We start from the raw sequence: 16,618 nt of genomic DNA on the forward strand, positions 1-16,618 counted from the left end.
TTGTTCTGGAACTGAATTACTTGAAAGGAAAGGCTTCCTATACTTTTGCACAATCACTTCTCAGTTTAGTAAAATTGACCTGAGCTGAAATTAGAACTGTAACTCTCATTTTACATTAATCACTTTCAACAATTACACTAAATGTATTGTGTGCTGATTTGTACCACTGACAGCCACGGCACCTGCTCAACTTCATCCCATACAACCAAAGGCAGAACTCCTGAAATAGAGACAGAGACCAAGCACAAAATTGTTTGCAAAGGTTGAGAGAATGAAGACAATGAAAGGAGTTCCAACATTAAGAAATGAAACAGCTTGAAATGAATTCATTCAGTTCAGGAGAACCTAGAACAACATTCCACCGAGATTATGATGTCCCATTAACTACGGTGATGGTGAGTTGAGTCATTTTACCCAGTGTACATTGAAACAGAATCATTGCAATTTGCTTTGACAAGGAACATAGAATAAAGTGGAAAGCTCACAAGCTGACATTTTCCCCAACCAGTTCAAGTTCTTGTCTAATGCAGAATTTTGCGGTTCTAGCATGATTTTCCTTGGCAAGGGTGCCTCAAAGACATGCATCTTTAACAGAGTGTAACAGCTCAAGTATCACAAAACTGAATTTGATATTAATCTGGAAAAGCAGACAGTACAACCGACAAGAGGTTTGGTCAACAATTCTTAGTCATAGAGCACGGAAACAAGCACTTTGGCTCATCTGGTTCATGCCAAACTGTTATTCTGCCTAGTCCCATCAACCTGCACCTGGACCATAGCTCTCCATACCCCTCCCATCCACGTACTTATCGAAACTTCACTTAAAATTTGCAATCAAACCTGCATCCATCACTTCTGCTGACAGCTTGTTCCACACTCACACCCCACTCTAAGTGAAGAAGTTTCCCCTCAGGTTCCCCTTAAATTCACTGTCTTGAAGAGGAGAGAGAAATAGAGGCCTTGGCAATGAATTATTAAGAGCTTAAGCAGCAAAATGAATGGACTTAATGGTAGGCCAGAAGAACTGAGGAATGCATAAGAGGCTAAAATTGACAGAAGTGTGTAAAGTTATCACTGAGTATGAATGGATCAAAGGTAAACAGATTTTTGGATATTAAGTGAATCAAATCATATTGCTTTGGTGCAGAAAAGTAACATCTCAGTGAATAGCAGTGCTGGCACAAGAGGCCAAATGTCCCACTTCTTATCTTGCCCAAGTGAAATTTCCTTATCTGCTCAAGGCACAAGAGACTTAAAATTGAACTACAAATTAATTTTACAACATAAATGCTGTAACCATCACACACCACACAGAAAGAATTGGGTTCTGACTCACACTGATTCCAAATGGTATCCAACTGCTTACACTTCTGTCTACTGTCAATATTGTGTAAGCAAACACACATTCACAAAACAAAAGTCCAGCTAAAAGTAGAAGATACTGATTCTGAATGCCAAAGATAACAAAATTATACAAATAGGTTTTACACATTGCCCTTTATCAGCACTCCCAGCTGTTGATTTACAGAATGTCACATCAATGGTTACTAAATTGACATTTAGACTACATTCCCAAAGCTAAATCAACAAGAAGTCCAAGAGGCCTTAGTTAGGAGGGAGGTGTAATAACATTGTAATTGAAAAGTAGGGTGCTTGAGACCGGCCAGTTTCCAAGCAAGAATACTTGCTGAAATTGTGCTTATTTTCCCAGCAAACAGCAGATAATTCATCAAGAATACTCCGCTGAACATAGAGTCATGCCACCACTGCAAATTCACCCGGCACAGCAAACACCCATAATCCCAACAAAGCTGTGTATGGAAGTGGGTAGAAAAACAAGGGAGAATTATAGACAAAAAGTCAATCTTTTTTTTTCTTGATGAGGGAATGAGGGATACAGTGGTAATGTTACACCACTGATAATCCAGAAGCCAGAGTTCAAATTCCACCACAGCAGCTGTGGAATTTAAATTCAATTAATGATCAGGAAATTGAAGAACGATAACCAGTCTTAGTAATGATGATCAGCAAAAACACTTCTGGTTCACTGAAACCTGCCACCCTCACTCAGTAGCAACAGAGGAAAAGATTAGCTTTATTTGTCACATGTACATTGAAACATACAGTGAGAGGCATCGTTCACGTCAATGACCAACACGGTCCAAGGATTTTGCTGGGGGCAGCCTGCAAGTGTTGCCATGCTTATGGTGCCAACATAACACACCCACAATGTACGAACCCTAATCTGTACGCCTAAGGAACATGGAAAGAAACCGGAGCATCCAGAAGGAACTCGCACGGTCACAGGGAGAATGTACAAACTCCTTACAGACAGCAGCGGAATTGAAAGCAACACACACAAAATGCTGGAGGTCAGGCAGCATCTATGAAAATGAATAAACAGTCGATGTTTCAGGCTGAGACTCTTCTTCAGGACTGGAAAGGAAGTGGGAAGATGCCAGAATAAAAAGGTTGTGGTGGGGGGGGGGGTGGAGATAGTTAGAAAGTGATACGTGAAGCCAGGCGGGTTGGAAAGATAAAGGACTGGAGAGGAAAGAATCTGATAGGAGAGGAGAGTGGACAATAGGAGAAAATGAGAGGAGGAGGAGCACCAGGAGAAAGTGAAAGGCAGGTGAGAAGTGGTAAGAGGCCAGAGTGGGGAACAGACTGGGGGGGAGGAGGGGGAGAGAAGGGAAATTTATGTTACCGGAACAAAAGTCAATATTCATGCCATCATGAGCAGGAATTGAATCTTGATAGGTGATCGCTAGCACTTTAAAAACTGTTACACTACCAGTGATGTAACTCAGAGGAATTGGAGGTCAGTGGAAGGCTGGCATCTGATACCAAGTGGCACATAACAGGCACCAGTCAGACAGATTCCATCCTGTCAACAATGAAAGTGGCTGCCTATTGTATTTCACAAATGGCACGGTAGCGTAGCAGTTAGCATAACACGACGACAGCAACAGCAACCTGGGTTCAATTCCCACTGCTGTCTGTAAGGAGTTTGTACGTTCTCCTGTGAACGCATGGGTTTCCTACCACATTCTAAAGATGCATGGGTTGTAGGCTCATTGGTCACATGGATGTAATTGGGCCATGCGGGCTCATTGGGCCAAAAGAGCCTGCTACCATTACATATCTCTCAATTAGAAATAAGCTAAAGAAGACTGGTGCAAATAATGACATTGAGCACTGCAAACACCCAGGGTCCATCAAGTGGCAAAAACCTGAACGGCAATCTAAAATATCACAAACACAAGGTCAGGTATGAATATAAAGCACTTAATGATATCATGACAGTTTATCACAAACCACATCATGTCCACAGCACACCACTTTACTGTGACAACCTCCCAATGTCATGGCACACTGCCGACCAAGATCTGATATGATGGCAGTGAGATTGTACTCAAACCCCTTTAAGGCCAACATTGGTTTGCTTAGGATCAAAACATTGAGGATGCAGCCAGATTGCTCACACCTGTACAAAGTCCCACAAACACTAGTGTGTGGCATTAAACCAGAAATTAGAGATGCATGAAATAAGGGTACAATTATAATTGCAGAAGACTTCTAATCCTTGAAGATTGGTGAATCAATGAGGAAGAATTCCTCATTCATTTGCAATGGCCCTTGGACCAGCATGTTGAAGATCCAGCTCAAACAGGCAGTCCTTGTCAGGATTTGTGCAGAGGAAGAATACTGTTCTGCAGGGTCACTGGGGAAAAGACATCCATAACATGACAGAATTATGCATTTAAAATGGAGAGCATGAGAGCAGATTCTGAGACTGGTATCCTGGATCTAAATAAAGGAAACCATGATGGTGTGAGGTGCAAATTGGCTTTGACAATATGGGGACGATAATGGATCAGGAAAAGGTAACCTTGGATCAGTTACATTTGTGTATTCCCGTTTGGTGTAAAAATAAAATCAAAAATAAACCTGCAGATGCTGGGAGCCTGAAAGACAAACAGAAAATGCTGGAAATATTCAGATGCGGCAGCATTTGTAGAAAGAGAAAAAGAGTTAATGTTTCAGGTCTTAGACCCTTTGTTTGATCTGGGAAAGAGAAAGACAATTTACTTTTCAGTCTCAGGGAAGGTGAGAGAGGGAATCTCTCTGAAAGGATGGCAGTTAGAAGCAGATTTTGCTTCTTTTTCTGTGCCCTTTTTCCATTCTCATTCCAGTCAGAAAAATAGGAAGGAAGGTTATTATATGAACATCAACTGATTGAGAAAGTGCAACAGGATGGGGATATCCTTGTGCGCCAGGGGCCAAAAGTGATAGACTGACATCATACAGATTAAATTGGCAGGTAGAAGCATATTATGTTTTACTGGTGTTGCTACTAAGAACATGAAAATGTTGATATAAATAGCTAAGGACAAAATGATACATATCCAGCAAGCCAGGTGATGTTATTGAAGATAGAAACAACTTATAAACAGGAGAAATTCTGCAGATGCTGTAAATCCAAAGCAACACACACAAAGTGCTGGAACAACTCAACAGGTCAGGCAGCATCTACGGAAATGAATAAACAGTTGACTTTTCAGGTTGAGACCCTTCTTCAGGACTACAGAGGTAGGGGTAAGACACCAGAATAAAAAGGCGTGGCTGGAGGGAGGGGAAGGAGGATAGCCAGATGATAGGTGAAGCCAGATAGGTGGGAAAGGAAAGGGCTGGAGAGGAAGGAATCTTATAGGAGAGGAGAGTGGACCATGGAAGAAAGGGAAGGGGGAGGGGAAGGGGAAGGGGAAGGGGGAGGGGAAGGGGAAGGGGAAGGGGGAGGAGGGGGGAAGGGGGAGGAGGGGGGAAGGGGGAGGAGGGGGGAAGGGGGAGGAGGGGGGAGGAGGGGGGAGGGGGGAGGAGGGGGAGGGGGGAGGAGGGGGGAGGGGGAGGAGGGGGAGGAGGGGGAGGAGGGGAGGAGGGGGAGGAGGGGGGGAGGGGGGGAGGGGGGAGGGGGGAGGGGGAGGAGGGGGGAGGGGGGGAGGGGGGAGGGGGGGAGGGGGGAGGGGGGGAGGGGGGAGGGGGGGAGGGGGGAGGGGGGAGGAGGGGGGGAGGGGGGAGGGGGGGGAGGGGGGAGGGGGGAGGAGGGAAGGAGGGGGGGAGGGGGGGAGGGGGGGAGGGGGGGAGGAGGGGGAGGGGGGAGGAGGGGGGAGGGGGGGAGGGGGGGAGGGGGGGAGGAGGGGGGAGGAGGGGGGGAGGGGGGAGGGGGGAGGAGGGGGGAGGGGGAGGGGGGAGGAGGGGGGAGGGGGGAGGGGGAGGAGGGGGGAAGGGGGAGGAGGGGGGAAGGGGGAGGGGGAGGAGGGGGGAGGGGGAGGAGGGGGGAGGAGGGGAGGAGGGGGGGAGGAGGGGGAGGGGGAGGAGGGGGGAGGGGGAGGAGGGGGGAGGGGGGGAGGGGGGAGGGGGGAGGAGGGGGGGAGGGGAGGAGGAGGGGGGGAGGGGAGGAGGAGGGGGAGGGGAGGAGGGGGAGGGGAGGGGAGGAGGGGGAGGGGAGGGGGAGGGGACCCGGGGGAGGGGGAGGGGACCCAGGGGAGGTGATAAGCAGGAGAAAACGGGTAAGAAGCCAGAGTGGGGAATAGAAGAGAAGGAGAGGGGAAGGGATTTTCTTTTACTGGAAGGAGCAATCAATATTCATGCCAAGAGTTTGGAGGCTACCCAGGTGGAATACAAGGTGTTGCTCCTTCACCCTGAGGGTGGCCACATCATGGCACAAGAGGTGGCCATGGACCGACATAGAACAACTTGTAGTTCCACCTCTCTTTTTTTGTTTCCTTGCACTTCAATAAATTACTACCTCTCACATATAATCCAAATCTGAGGGTTTTTTTTTCCCCATTTCCCCCACACAAAGGGATCATTTACAACAGCCAATCAACTTTCCTGCATATCTATGAGATGCAGGCAGAGAAAACTGACAGGGAAGGATGCATGAACTCCATACAGACAGCACCAGGGAACAAGTCCATGCAGCTGAGGCAATGCTAACTGCTGCCCTACTAAGTGAACCCTGTCCACGTACACTGTAAATTCCTGCAAATCACATTTATAACCCACCACAGTACCCAAACACTTAACAATATGACAAATGCTGTCCTGTCACCATGAAAAAGATAAAATTGTCTTTCAATACATACGCCCATTACATTCTCCATAAACATCATCCAGATGGGTGAGTCCACACTTGCGCAGTTCTATCACTCACCGGCTTGTGTTTCTCCCCCTCCTTTTATTCTGGCTTCTGCCCTCTTTTTTTTTCCAGTCCTGTTGAAGGGTCTCAGCTCAAAATGTTGACCATTCATTCCCCTCCATAGATGCTGTTTGACCTGCTGTTAGTCTGTACCAATGAATTCCACAAATTCACCACCACCTGACTACAGAATTTCCTTCTCATCTCGTTCCAAATGGATGCCCCTCTATTCTGAAGCTCTCTCTCCTGGTCCTGGACTACCCCACTATAGGAAACATCCTCTCCACATCCGCTCCATCTTGGCCTTTCAATATTTGATATGTTTCAATGAGATCCCCCCTCATTCTTCTAAACTCCAGCAAGTACAGGCCCAAACCATTTAATTCCTGGGATTACTCTCGTGAATCTCCTCTGGACCCTCTCCAATGCCAGCACAACTTATCAGATAAGGGGTCCACAACTGCTCACAATACTCCAAGTACAGTCTGACTAATGCCTTATAAAGCCTTAGCACTGCATCCTTGCTCTTATGTTCTAGTCCTCTCAAAATCAATGCTCACGTTGCATTTGCCTTCCTCACTACTGAGTCAACCTGCAAGTTAACCTTTTGGGAATCCTGCACAAGGACTCCCTAGACCTTTTGCACCTTTGATTTTTTTTTATTTTCTCCCCATTTAAAAAATAGTCTATGCCTTTATTCCTTCTACAAATGTGTATGATCATATACTTCCCTGCACTATATTCCATCTGCCACTTCTTTGCCAATTCTCCCAGTCTGTTCAAATCTTCCTGCTTCCTCATGTCCTGATACGTCTCAATACCCACCCCCCATAGAGCATAACTTGTCACCAGCAGCCAACCAGAATTGGCCCCCTTTATTCTAACTCTTAGCTTCCTGCCAATCAGCAAATCTTCTATCCACACTAGTATCGTTCCTATAATTCCATGGGCTCTTATCTTGTTGAGCAGCCTTATGTGTGGCACCTTGTCAAAGGCCTTCTGAAAATCCAAATAAACATCCACAGGCTCTCCTTTGTCTATCCTGCTTGTTATTTCCTCAAAGAATTCCAACAGATTTGTCAGATAAGATTCCCCCTTAAGGAAATCATGCTGGCTTTAGTTTAGTTACTACGTGCCTCCAAGTACCGCGAAACCTCATCCTCAATAATGGACTCTAATACTAAAGTCAGGCTAAGTGGCCTATAATTTCCTGCCCTTTGCCTCCCTCCCTTTCTAAAGGGTGAGAAGACATTTGCAATTTTCCAGTCCTCCAGAACCATTCCAGAATTGAGTGGTTCTTGAAAGATCCTTTACTAATGCCACCACAATCTCTTCAGTTACCTCTTTCAGAACCCTGGATTGTGGAGTCCATCTGGTCCGGTTGACTTGTCTACCTTCAGACCTTTCAGCTTCCCAAGCATCTTCTCTCTAGTAATTGCAACTACACTCACTTCTGCTCCCTTGCACTTTTGAATTTCTGGCATACTGCTAGTGTCTTCCACAGTGCAGACTGATGAAAAATACTTACTAAGTTCGTTCACCATTGCGTTGTCCTCCATTACTCCCTCTTCATTGTAACATTCTAGCATCCAATATCCACTCTCGTCTCTCTTTTACTCTATAGAGTGTATCTGAAAAAATCTTGATATCTTCCTTTATATTTTTGGCAAACATACCTTCATATTTCATCTGTCCTCTCCTTATGGTTTTTTAGCTGCCTTTTGTTAGTTTTTAAAAGCTTCCCAATCCTCTAACTTCCCACTAACCTTTGCTCTATTATATGCCCACTTTTTTGCTTTTATGCTGTCTTTGACTTCCCTGGTCAGCCACAGTTGCTTCATCCTCCCTTTAGATTACTTCATCTTTGAGATGTATCCATCCTGCACCTTCCAAATTGCCTCCAGGAACTTCAGCCTTTGCTGTTCTGCCATCATCTCTGCCAGTGTCTCCTTCCAATCAACTTTGGCCAGCTCTTCTCTCATGTCTCTGTAATCCACTTTACTCCAATGCAATTCTGAGACATCCGACTTTATCTTCCTCCTCTCAAAATGCAGGGTGAATTCTATTATATTTTGATCACTGCCTTCCAAGGGTTCCTTTACCTTAGGCTCCCTAATCAAAGGAATTATGGAAAAGTTCATTACACAACACCCAATCCAGAATTGCCTTTCCTCTAGTGGGCTCAACCACAAGCTGCTTTAAAAAGCCATCCTGAAGGCATTCTACAAATTCCCTCACTTAAGATACAGTACAACCTAATTTTTCCTATCTACCTGCATATTGAAATCCCCCAGGACGATCATAACATTTCCCTTTTTACATGCCTTTTTTTAAATCTCATGTTGTAATTTATATCTCACATCCTGGCTACTATTTGGAGGCCTGTATATAATTCCTATCACGATCTATTTACCTTTGCAGTTTCTTTACTCTACCCCTAAGAATTCTACATCTTTCTATCTTCTGTCACCTCATACTAAAGATTTGAAAGAGCCACACCACCCCACCCCCTCTGTCTACCTACCTGTCCAATTGATACAATATGTATCCTTGGGTTACGTTCCCAGCTATGATCTTCTTTCAGCCAAGTCTCAGTGAGCTCCACAACATCATACCTGCCAATCTCAAGCTGTGCCACAAAATCATTTACTCTATTCTGAATACTTTGTGTATTCAAATATACCATCTTGTCTTGTATTCATCACCCTTTTCAATTTTGCCCCCATGTGACACTTCACCTCATCTCACTGACTGCAATTTTGCTCTATCATCTGCCTGTCCTTCCTCACAGTCCGGCTGCACAATGCATCTACTTGTATATTAACTGCCCCATCCTCAGCCCTCTCTCTCTGGTTCCCATCCCCCTGCCAAATTAAGCCCTCTCAAACAGCTCTAACAAACCTGCCCACAAGGAAGTTGATTCCCCTTGAGTTCAGGTGTAATCTGTCTTTTTTGTACAGGTCATACCTTTCCCAGAAGAGATCTGAACAATTCAGAAATCTCAAATCCTGCCCTCTGCACCAGTTCCTCAGCCACTAATTCATCCTTTTCCTGCCCTGACTAGTACATGGCACCGAAAGTAATTCGGGGATTACTATCTTGGAGGTTCTGCTCTTTAGCCTTTTCCCTAACTCCTTGTACTCACTGCTCAAGAACTCTTCCCCTTTCTCCCTATGTGCACCACAATCTCTGGCTGCTCACCCTCCCCCTTGAGAATCTTCTGCAGCCGCTGAGACATCCTGGACCCTAGAGGCTGGACGCAACACAACTCCTGGCTTCTCTTTCAAGGCCACAGAATCTGCTGTCCGTCTCCCCCACTATCGAGTCTCCCATCACGATCACCGTACTTGAATTTACACTTCCCTGCTGATCCTCAGAGCCTGGCAGCTGCTACTGTGCCCTGAAAGGTCATTCCTCGCACCCCCCCACCCCCACAGCAGTATCCAAAGGAGTATACAGTAGTACTAGAAAGTTTGTGAACCCTGTAGAATTTTCTCTTATTTCTGCATAAGTATGACCTAAACTGTGATCAGATCTTCATGCAACTCCTAAATCTAGATAAAGAGAAACCCAATTAAATAAATAACACAAAAAACACTATTCTTGTTCATTTATTTATTGAGGAAAAAATGATCCAACATTACATGTATTTGTTGGAAAAATTATGTGAACCTTTGCTTTCAGTAACTAGTGTGACCTCCTTGTACAGCAATAACTTCAACCAAATGTTTCCGGTAACTGTTGATCAGTCCTGCACATTAGCTTGGAGGAACTTTAGGCCATTCCTCCTTACAAAACTGCTTCAACTCTGGGACGTTGGTGGGCTTCCTTGCATCGGCTTGGAGGAATTTTAAGCCATTCCTCCTTACAAAACTGCTTCAACTCTGGGATGTTGGTGGGCTTCCTTGCATGAACTGCTTGCTTCAGGTCCATCCACAATATTTCTAAAGGATTAAGATCAGGACTTGGCCATTCCAAAACACAAATTTTCTTCTTTTTAAACCATTCTGGTGTTGATTTACTCTTGTCTTTCGGATCATTGACTTGTTGCATCATCCAACTTCTATTAAGTTTCAGGTAACGGACCGCTACCCTGACATTCTCCTGTAAAATATCTCGATACAATTTTGAATTAATTGTTCCCTCAATGATTGCAAGCCGTCCAGGCCCTAAGGCAGCAAAGCAGCCCAAACCATGATGCTCCTTCCACCATGCTTCACATTTGGGATGAGGTTTTGGTGTTGGTGTGCAGTGCCCTTTTTCCTCCAAACATAGCGGTGCACATTTCTGCCAAAAGGTTCAACTTTTGTCTCATCTGTCCTCAGAGCATTGTAGAACACACAGACACAAGGTTGTCTTTTGCAAACTTGAGAGGCGCAGCAATGTATATTTTTTAGATCAGTGGTTTCCCCCGTGGTGCCCTTCCATGAACACCATTCTTGTTCAGTGTTTTTCTTATAGTGGACACACGAGCAGTGACTTTAGCAAGTTCTAGAGATTTCTGCGGGTCTTCTGCTGTTACCCTTGGGTTCTTTTTCACCTCCTTCAGCATTGTACATTGTGCTCTTGGTGTGATCTTTGCAGGATGCCCACTCCTAGGGAGAGTAGCAACAGTACTGAATTTCCTCCATTTGTAGATAATTTCTCTTAGCGTGGACTGATGAACACTCAGGTCTTCAGAAATGCTTTGGTAGCCTTTTCAGTTTCGTGCATCTCTACAATTCTTCCTCTAAGGTCCTCTGAAAGTTGTTCTGATCCAGGCATGGTGCACATTCTGAGTTGGATGATCAGCCATGATCATACTGAATGGCGGTGCAGGCTCGAAGGGCCGAATGGCCTACTCCTGCACCTATTTTCTATGTTTCTATAAACAAATCATTCTTGAGAAGAGCAGGCTTTGTCAGTAACCTGACTTTGTGTGCCTTTTTTATAGGGCAGGGCACCTCTCCAACCCACACTTCCAAACACATCTCACTGATTGGAACACCTGACTCCAAATAGCTTTTGTAGAAGGCATTACCCCAGAGGGTCACATACTTTTTCACACAAATACATGTAATATTGCATCATTTTTCTCATTCAATAAATGAACAAGTATAATGTTTTTGTGTTATTTAGTTAATTGGGGTTTCTTTATCTAGTTGTAGGACTTACATGAAGATCTGGTCATATTTATGCAGAAATAGAGAAAATTCTACAGGGTTCACAAATTTTCCAGCACCACTGTATTTGTTGCTGAGGGGAACGGCAATAGGGGAACCCTGCACTGACTGGTTAATCCCCTTCCTTCTCCTGGTGGTCATCTATCTACTGTCACCCAGTCTGGACTCTGGGTGTCACCACCTTAGTAAAAGTCTCATCTATTAAGTTTTCAGCCTCCCAGATGGTCCTGAGAGCATCTGGCCCCAGCTCCTTGTTAGTCAGGAACTGAAGTTGGGTGCACTTCCTGCAGATATCAGGGAGACTGTTAGGTAACCTGCAATCCCTCATCTCACAGAATCATTATTTCACTCTGAAATTGATGTCAACTAATATTTTGCTGCCCATGGCACCTGCTTGAAAGAGGATATCAAAGAAAGCCATATCAGCCCATTGAGAATGCAGCAATTCTTCTCAAAAAACCTTATCACCTTCTGGCTTTTCACTTTATCCCCTCTCACCCACCTTCCCCCTCACCTGACTTCACCTATCAGCTGCCTGCTTCCTTCCCCTCCCCAACCTTCTGATTCTGGCTTCTGCCCTTTTCCTTTCCAGTCTTGATGAAGGGCCATAGCCCGAAATGTTGACTGCTTATTCGTTTCCATAGATGTTGGCTGACCTGCTGAGTTCCTCCAGCGTTTTGTGTGTGTTGCTCTGGCTTTCCAGCATCTGCAGAATCTCTTGCTTCTCAAAAACAATCCATCACATTCTCATCCCCCTCCCCTTCTCACCATAGCCCTGCAAATTCTTTCCTTTCAGGTAATTATTTGGCACACTTTTAAACATCACAACTTTATCTGCCTCCGTTATTACGCCAGCAGTTCATTGCAAGCCATAATCACTCACTGGTTCAATATCTTTTTGCTCACGCCACTTTAGATTTTTTGGCCATTCTTCGTCCTCGACGTCCTCCAGTTCTTGACTCTTCTGCCACTGGGTATAGTTTCTGTCTGCCATCCAGACCCTTGAGGATTTTAAAGAATTTCATCAGATCTCTTTGAACTTCCACATCAATTTGGGACTTCTAACAAATAAGATCTCTCTCCCCCAATTCACCTTACCTCCACTGCTTGTGCAGGACCATTGTTGCTAAACACTAGTTGAGACACAAGATTACAGCACAGAAAGACAATGAAGACTTGCCTCTTCCAGGTTTTTCTTGAGTTCCTGTGAAAAAGGACAGCATCACGTGAAGATCAAGCTACTCTTTTGTACACGAGTCACAACTATAACCACGGTTACGCCACAATAGTGTAGTGGTTAGCACAACGGAATTAAAGCTCAGGGTGTCAAAACATGAAAATAAGCTTCGGCTCTTCTGTTCTCAGATTGTTGACTTGCTGCGGAATGGACCTGTGACCCCAAGCAAGGCTTTCCACTTCAGTACTGCTTTGATTCTTTCAGTAAGGAACTGTGGAACACCAGATCATTTCCTGGCTTTGAAAGAAGGCAGAATTGAATTCAAGCATATTGCTTGGCTCCTCTGGCAACAAGACATTTCAGCAGTCGTTCAAGCCATTGCTAACGTTGGTTAAATGTGGCATCACTCAAAAGCCATCCTCCAAACATGCTGAAGCCAATTATATGTAACCATAACTGTGAAGTATCATCGGAGCATTGGCAGAGCAATATACGGCTTAGACAAGGGGAAAGGCCCTTGCAGAAGCCTATCTCCCCACCTCCTTTCTCCATCATCCCTTTCTCAACTTCATCCTTGCACTCAGCATCAAAACCTTTCTCCCTGCTCCAGCCTCTCTTACCCTCATCATCACCCATACATCCCATTACCCCCTTCCAGCCTCACTGCACCCACCACTCTTCACTGACTGCCACTCCTACCACTCCATAACTCTCCCCGAACCCGCCAATAAAGGGAGCGAGGACAAGAGGATAAAAGGCACACCTTCCTCTTATCCCACCTCATTTCAGTCCTCCTTACCACACTCTCTTCAACCCCCAACTTGCCACCATTCTCTCCTTTATAGGATACAGGAGCAGCATTAGGCCATTCAGCCCATCAAGTCTGCTCTGCCGTTCCATCATGGTTGATTTATTATCCCTCTCAACAACATTCTCCTGCCTTCATCCCAAACCTTCAACACCCTTACTTATCAAGAACCTATCAATCTCTGCTTTATATATACCCAGTGACTTAGCCTGCTCAGCTCTCTGTGGCAATGAATTCCATAGATTCACTACTCTCTGACTGAAGAAATTCCTTCTCATCTCTGTTCGAAAGGGATGTTCTATTCTGAGGCTGTGCCCTCAGGCCCTAGACTCCCACCACTACAGGAAACATCCTCTCTACATCCACTCTATCAAGGCCTTTCAATATTCAATAGCTTCCAATTAGATTCCCTTTCATTCTTCTGAACTTCAGTGACCACAGGCCCAGAGCCATCAAACACTCCTCATACAATAACCCTTTCATTCCCGGAATAATTCTTGTGAACCTCCAGTGAACCCTCTCCAATGTCAGCATGCCCTTTCTTGGATAAGGGGCCCAAAACTGCTCTCAATACTCCAAGTGAGGCCTCGCCAGTGTCTTATAAAGGCTCAGCATTACATCCTTGCTATTATATTCTTGTCCTCTCAAAATGACTGCCCTCCTCACCACTGGTTCAACCTGCAAATAAACCTTCCAGGAATCCTGCCCCTCACCAAGCTTTGTATCACCTGCAAATTCACCTACCCCGAAGCTCATTACACCCCAACTCCTCCCACAACACCTCAGCCCATCCGATCCCACAACTCACACATAGTCACTCACCACCTCCTCCCCCAACCCAAAACCACATGCCACCACCGATACCACCCTACTCCACCATCTCCCACCATTCTTCCTCCTCCTAAACCACAACCCCTCATTCTCCTCCTCCCTGACCCTCCACCTCCTGTAACTCCCAAACACCCCTTTCTCCTCAACCCTCCTCATCCTCTTCCTCTCAATTCTCCTTATCCTCTTCCTCCCCAATCCTCCACCTCATCCTCTTCCTCCCCAATCCTGCTCATCCTCTTATGCCCAATCCTCATCTTCTTCCTCCCCAACCCTGCATATCCTCTCCTCCCCAATCCTCATCCTCTTCCTCCCCAACTCTGCACATCCTCTTCTGCCCCAATCCTCCTCCTCTTCCTTCCCAACCCTGCACATCTTCTTCAACCCCAATCCTCCTCATCCTCTTCCAGCCCAATCCTCCTCATTCTCTTCCTCCCCAACCCTGCATATCCTCTCCTCCCCAATCCTCATCCTCTTCCTCCCCAACTCTGCACATCCTCTTCTGCCCCAATCCTCCTCCTCTTCCTTCCCAACCCTGCACATCTTCTTCAGCCCCAATCCTCCTCATCCTCTTCCAGCCCAATCCTCCTCATTCTCTTCCTCCCCAACCCTGCACATCCTCTTCTGCCCCAATCCTCCTCATCCTCTTCTGCCTCAATCCTCCTCCTCTTCCTCCCCAACCCTCCCCTTCCTTTTCCTCCCCAAACCTCCTCTTCCTTTTCCTTCCCAATCCATCTCTTCATCCCAATTATCTTCATCCCCAAACCTCCTCCCCCTCTCCAATCCTCCTCCTCTTCTTTCCCCAATCCTCCTCTTCCTTCTCCAATCCTCCACATCCTTCTTCCTCCCAAATCCTCCTCCTCTGCATCCTTCCGCCTCCTTCTCCCCAATCCTCTACCTCCTCCTCATCCTCTTCTGCTCCAATTCTCCTCATCCTCTTCCACCTCAATCCTCCTCCTCTTCCTCCCCAACCCTCCTCTTCCTTTTCCTCCCCAAACCTCCTCTTCCTTTTCCTCCCCAATCTGTCTCCTCTTCATCCCCCCAATTATCTTTCTCCCCAAACCTCCTCCCCTCTCCAATCCTCCTCATCCTCTTCCTCCTCCAATCCTCCACATCCTTCTTCCTCCCAAATCCTCCTCCTCTGCATCCTTCTCCCCAATCCTCCACCTCCTCGTCATCCTCTTCCTCCCCAATCCTCCATCTCCTTCTCATGCTCTTCCACCCCAATCTTCATCTTCCTTTCCCTCCCCAATCCTTCTCATCATCTTCCTCCCCAAACCTTCTCCTCCTTTCCAATCTTCCTCTTCCTTTTCCTTCCCAATCCTCCTCCTCTTCATCCCCCAATCATCTTCCTCCCCTCCAATCCTCCTCTGCATCCTTCTTCCTCCCCAATCCTCATCACCCTCCCCAATCCTCCTCCTCTGCATCCTTCCTCATCTTCTTCCTCCCAATCCTTTTCATCCTCTTCCTTCCCGAATCCTCCTTCTTTCTCTAATCCTCCTCCTACCCATCCTTCTTCCTCCCGAATCCTCATCCTCTTCCTTCCCCAATCCTCCTCCTTTTCTTCTTCCTCCCCATTCCTCATCTTTCTCCACCCTGTACAGTTCTCATCCTCCTTTCCCCATATTTACCCGGACCTTCACGTACAGTACTCCAATTCCCCCTGCCGCAGCTCTCCTCTCCCATGCAGAACCTATGTGTGTCTTTGGGACCGGGCTCAAGTCCGGGAGCGGACAGGCCGCCCTCCCAGCAGCCCAGTTCGCATTTCGGGCGCCTAGACTGGGCCCTGGAGCTGTGACAGCCCGGACCGCTCTACACCAGCACTTGCAACCAGCGGCCCCGGGCCCTGCTCCAAGAGCTTGTCAAGCCGGCGCCTGCCCAAGGTTTTCTCGATCAGGGTACGGGGCCGGTGAAGGAAGAGAGCCCGCACCCCAGAACCGCTCCATTCAGACCGGTCCGTCCCCCAGCACGGAGCTGCCGGAAACACCGCCCGCACACACTGATTGGCCACAACCTCAGTGATCATTGGCTCAGCCAATGTCAATCAGGAGGCAGCGACAGAGTCAGTCAAACAAACGTGAGTGATGGACGGAGCGTCAGGGAGAGGATGGTTGAGTGAACAAATAGCAGGGTGAGGGAAAAGGAGGAAAATAAGAAGGAGGTAGAGCGAGGGAGTGTGGGAGATAGGGAAGGAGAGCGAAAACTGTAAGAGAGCGATGAGAGACAGACACTTCATTGATCCCAAAGGAAATAACAATGTCACAGTAGCATTTCAAGTTCACAGGTATACAAATATTAGAAGAGAAGTAAGAAGGATAAATAAAAAATAAGTTACTACGAACAGTCTAACAGGAGGGGGGGGTCATCACTTCCCCAACTACAGGTTGACTCATTATAGAGCCCAATGGCCGAGGGTAAGAATGACCTCATATATCACGCTC

General features: G+C 46.5%; 1 protein-coding gene across 3 annotated transcripts in view; it reads right to left on the reverse strand.

The window, feature by feature from the left end:
* The window catches only part of LOC134340088 (KAT8 regulatory NSL complex subunit 1-like), a 201,897-nt gene extending 185,741 nt beyond the window's left edge, over positions 1-16,156 (reverse strand). The window contains exons 1-3 of one of the 3 annotated variants that reach the window (XM_063036917.1): positions 15,825-16,156; positions 12,463-12,568; positions 12,248-12,365 (exon numbers count right to left, since the gene is read on the reverse strand). The gene's annotated coding sequence lies outside the window, so the exon portion shown is untranslated. Of the gene's footprint in view, positions 1-12,247; positions 12,366-12,462; positions 12,569-15,808 lie in introns of all 3 variants that reach the window. The other 2 variants (XM_063036916.1, XM_063036919.1) reach the window with 2 other exon arrangements.
* Between the last annotated feature and the right edge of the window lie 462 nt (positions 16,157-16,618).

Source organism: Mobula hypostoma, chromosome X1, assembly GCF_963921235.1.
Source record: "Mobula hypostoma chromosome X1, sMobHyp1.1, whole genome shotgun sequence".
Lineage (NCBI taxonomy): Eukaryota > Metazoa > Chordata > Chondrichthyes > Myliobatiformes > Myliobatidae > Mobula > Mobula hypostoma.